Genomic DNA, 4,885 nt, shown 5'->3' with positions numbered 1-4,885 from the left:
CTTCTGGGGTGTTGTCTGCTTGCCTGTGTTCCTTAGAAGCATCTACTGTACCAGTCTATAGAGTGTGTTTTCTTTAGTGAATTACCGGTATGTTTACTGGTAATAAACTTGCACTGTTTTATGTATATGTTTGATTACATACAGCCTTGTGACAGTTTTCCTGCATGTCATAAGCATTTGAATATAAATTAAAATGTTAAAATCAAATCTGATATTGTTTTACCTTTTATTTGGTGTGTGGAAGGTGTGCGGAAGAGGGGGTAGTCTTATACGGCGAGTATGTAACAAACTCTGTATTTTGAGTGGAAATGTTAGGGGGTCGTCTTATACGCCCAGTCGTCTTATACGCTGGCAAATACGGTAATTAAAGAAAAAGTTAACGCTTACTGCTTCTCTTTCAAGCCACCTTCTTTGGGCACTTTAGTGCTTTGGTCTGAGGTCTTCCATTCCCTTCTTTATTATCATGGTGTGTGTGGAATGCCTTACCACTTGCTGTGGGACCAGAAGTGCCCTTATACATTCCACAGGGAAAAAAATCATAAATAAGAGTTATGTATGTGACTGACACTCATAATCTTCTATTACAGTATAGAGAAAAGAAGCAACAGATGCTTCAATCAGATTTCTCATCAGAGAAAAAGAAACCTAAACAAACATAAACCCAACTTGTGAACGATCTGTTATATTATTTTCCTTGTTTGGAGTGCCCCAAATAAATCTGGTGCCTCCCACTCTCTACAAATCATACCTGAAGGTTCCAAAGAATTTTTTTTTTTTTTTTAGGACTCAGTGTGTGAATAGGAAACAACGTCCCTGCTTTTCTTAATTCCTATCAACTCATTCACACTAAGGTATTAGGGATTTTATATGTCACTCGGTCCACTTCTGGACTGACAAAATAAAGCTACATCTGCATCGTAATAAACGATCATAAGCACAATAATAATTCCTTGTACAAAATCAGAGACGTGTTCTTGCCCTGCACTTGGGGGAGTGAGAGGTGGTGTGTTTAAGAGACAGAAGAGAAGGAACTAGCAGCCTGTATCCCTCTCCTATCAGTGACTTAGCGGGGCCAGGCTTGCCATCTTTGGAAGTTCCTTACGGTTTCCTCCATGCTCCTCAACACACTGAAGCACAAGTTGTTCCCTTGCTGGGAATGTTCTACTCCTCGGAATGTTCTGCTATTAATGGCTGCCTCCTCCTTGCTTTCAACTCTCAGCTTAATGGCACCGTCATCCCTGACCACCCAATCTAAAGCAGCCACCCAGCCATTCTCCAGTAAATCAGCCTCTTTAATCACCGCATGGCCTGTCATTACTTTTCACAGTTTCTTATTACCTGCTTGTCGGTTTGTGTATTGTTTCTCCCCACTATTGTAATGAAAGCTTTTGGAGAGTAGGGACCGTGGCTGTTGTTTTCACTGCCCTTCCACCAGGACCTAGATCAGGGCCTGACAGAAGGAATGCTCAAAACATTTTAGAATGAATGAAGCAAGAGCAGATCGAGAAGGAGAAAGAGAAAGACCTCCCACATATACCTCACCAATCCCACAGTTTTTTCATTTCACAATACTTTTTAAACCGACATTATTTATCTCTTAAACAAAATGAATATGAAAGAATTAAGTAAGAATCCCATGAGAGTGTGGGGGGTGAAGAGGGCCTAAAATATGGAGACAGAAGAAGATTTGACTTTGGGTGGTGGGCATAGTGCAATATAGAGATCTCGCGACATAGAAACCTACACCTGAAATTTATATGAGCCTCTTACTCAGTGTCACCCCCAATAAAATTAACTTTTAAAAAGAAGGGCGGGGATAAGAATCCTTTGGGATAGAATTACAGTAGAAAACTTTGTCCAATCAAGTTACTTAGTGTGGGAACCCTTTCGGCTCCTTCCTCATTTCTCCTCTGTTCTCATTTGATTAACATCTTGTGTGAACACATTATGGAGAAAAGGAGACATTTGGAAGGTCTAGGCAGGAGGACGTTTTCACTCTCTAGTATGTCTTTGCAGTGTCAGTTGGCCACAGTACAATCAAACTATTTCAAGGTGTGTGTACTTGACATGTTAACACCCGCCTCGGATGCCAGACTTTTGATGAAGGGCTGAGAGCTCCTGTGCTACTCCCTTCCTGTCCTGTTTATGTTGGACGCGGCTCGTGCTCCAGTGTGTGGCTTGGTCAGTGTAACTTAGAAAGTGGAACATTTTTCCGTCCTTTAACCTCTGCTAGTTAGGGTTCAAGATTTCACTATATTACTGTTTGACATTAGAATACAAATGGTTTCCTGGGTTCTGTTCTAGTAAAAACCTTACCTGGTAGATTTAAACACACAAACACAAGGGCAAAAAGATGATAAGTCAAACAATTGGGAGCAAAATAAGTAACAAAGGTCAAAGAGGTCATCATTAAGCAATTGTAAAGAGGTCTTTAAATGTATGTAAATGTATTTAAAAATCTAGCACGTTTTTTATTCCCTCACTGGTAGTTGAGCATCCACAAGTGCTGGGTAATGCAGGGCTCTGGAGACACAGAGGTGAACAAGACAAAAGCATTACCTTGGAATCATGTATAATCCAGTGTCCTCTAAGATCATTGTGGCAAGACTATACACATAACATTCTACATACATTTTAACCTCACACAGATTTTGTAGAAGAATGACCAGTTCCTAAATTAGATTCAGTGCAATCCAATTGTCTTGTCTTCCCAATTTAATGCTTGGAAGATACGCCATTTTGCTTTTGATTCAAAAACTTAGGCATCCACTCCCATTTCTCATTAAATGATTTTTGTTATCTCCTGAGTCTAGTCAAATAACAATAGCAGTGAAAGTGTAAACTATGGAGCCAGAGGGATGTGGGAACATTCATGATCTTCATTCTGAAGCCCCTGGCTGTGCAGATATGGGCTCTTCATAAATATAATACGATGATGGCTTTGCATTAACAGTGTTGGTGTTGGATCCCTTTGAACACCACCCCTCCCTGAACTGGAAAGTCCAATCAAGGAACTTCCTGAAGTATGAAACCTTTAACTAAGAAATAACATTTTGATGTGTTTTTCCTCATGCTTTCTTTCATGTAAATATTGGCTCTGTCACAGTGTCACATTCTTAGTTATTAGGATAACAGTGCTTTGCTATGCTAGTCTCTTGGTGAATATAATGTTTTAATTACATTTCCAGAAGAAGGTCAAGTCCTTATGTTTATGGTTAATGGTTTCATGTGGTGTCTAAGGTATAGTTGGAAATATTTGCAGATACCCGGTGTACACTCAAAGTAGTACTCAGCCATCCATAAGAGATACCGTAGGTACATCTCAAATACTTGGTGCTGTCCATGAAAGTATACATGATGATTCAGTATTTCTTCCACATTTCCACCCCATTTTGCCTAAATAAGTATGAGAGCTCCTGTGGTGATTACAAAGTAAGTTGAAAAAAGTAATCTCTGCTGGGAACCTTTTATTTTTAAGGGAGGAGGGGCTCAGCTCAGAAAGAAGATGGAGCCACATTTGAATAATGTCCTCAGAGGGAATGCTATGAATAGGATGTCAAAACATAAACAATTTGGTGTCAAGCAAAAAAAATACTTGAGACAAAATGATAAATGCAGCTTAAATAAAAAATAAAAACAGAAAGGAATGCATTTCCTAGCAATAATGAGAGCCCATTTGAAATTAGAGTGAAAATTCATTTTCGAGTCAGTGAATGAACATGGGTTCAGGACTTTATTTTAGCCATGAGCAGCACTCTGAAGAGAGACATAAAGTGCCTATAGAGTTGGCAGTACTGGCAAGATGGAAATGCTATAATACTTAATTTGTTGATGGTGAGAAGTATCGCTAAAATCAGCATCCAAGCAGTGTGTAGGGCCAGAGAGGAAAGCAGAGTAAGCCAGATTAGGATTTAAGGAGATAAGACATAGGATTCAAGAAAATGGAAAGGGTAAAAATGGAAGTTATAACAACAAGGTAAATGACTAGAGAGAGTGGGGGATAGAAAAATATGAAAGGGGAACAGTACTAGTAGGTGATCAAAGTGAGGACTCTTAAAGTTCAAGATCTAAAGACAGAACTCCTTACAAGTGATGAAGGAACTTAATATATCTGTTTGAGTGGGCAGTTTAGGTGGAAGCTGAGGTCACAGGAATAGGAAGTGGTCAAGGAACCATGAAGTCAAGACGTTAAAGGGAACATTACCGTGGATGGTGGCCAAAGTTAATGGGAGGAAAGCGAATGCTAGTTACTATCAAGTCATTGAGAAAAATGAGGAAATACCAAAGTTGTTGGTGACAAGCAGGGAAGAGTAATTATAGGTGGAGCACACTGACTTCAAATAGAAGCAGATGTTGAGTGATGATGGCAAAAGTGTTCGAAGAATAGCTTTGGGAAACAAAGAGCATACAGAACCCTCCTTGCTCAGAGAAGATCATGACAGGATTAGTAACCTCATCAAGGAAAGTCAGATTTCAGTTAAGGACAAAAGCACTCCCACTGAGACTTTGGGGAAGTGGGAATATTGATTAGAAACAGTTATGGATGATGAAAGGGACTTTAAGGGACAATTGATGAAGGAAGAACAGGAAGAGGGGAGAGTTTGTGTCTGAGGAAATAAGGTGAGAGAACAAGAATGTCATCCTGGGGGTCACTTGCTGTCATTTCATGAAGAGCCACTAAGATTATTCGTAGTTGGAATCTGATAGAGCCATTTCCACTATAAGTCATACTTCTTTTTTTAGCCCCTCTTTATTTCCATTATATTGCAGCACCATGGTCCATTTTGTAGTTACTAACCCCTTCTATTGAATTAAGATCTTGAGTTGGGGTGTTATTGAACAAGGCTATTTCTATATTTGTATATTTTGAAACTTTCTCAACTAA

At 39.4% G+C, this 4,885-nt stretch overlaps 1 protein-coding gene across 1 annotated transcript in view; it reads left to right on the top strand.

The window, feature by feature from the left end:
* PALLD (palladin, cytoskeletal associated protein) overlaps positions 1-4,885 on the top strand; it is a 389,700-nt gene that overhangs the window by 195,500 nt on the left and 189,315 nt on the right. The window lies entirely within an intron of this gene.

This window comes from Myotis davidii, unplaced genomic scaffold (assembly GCF_000327345.1).
Source record: "Myotis davidii unplaced genomic scaffold, ASM32734v1 scaffold392, whole genome shotgun sequence".
In the NCBI taxonomy this organism is placed as follows: domain Eukaryota; kingdom Metazoa; phylum Chordata; class Mammalia; order Chiroptera; family Vespertilionidae; genus Myotis; species Myotis davidii.
This window is presented reverse-complemented; position numbering and strand designations above follow the sequence as displayed.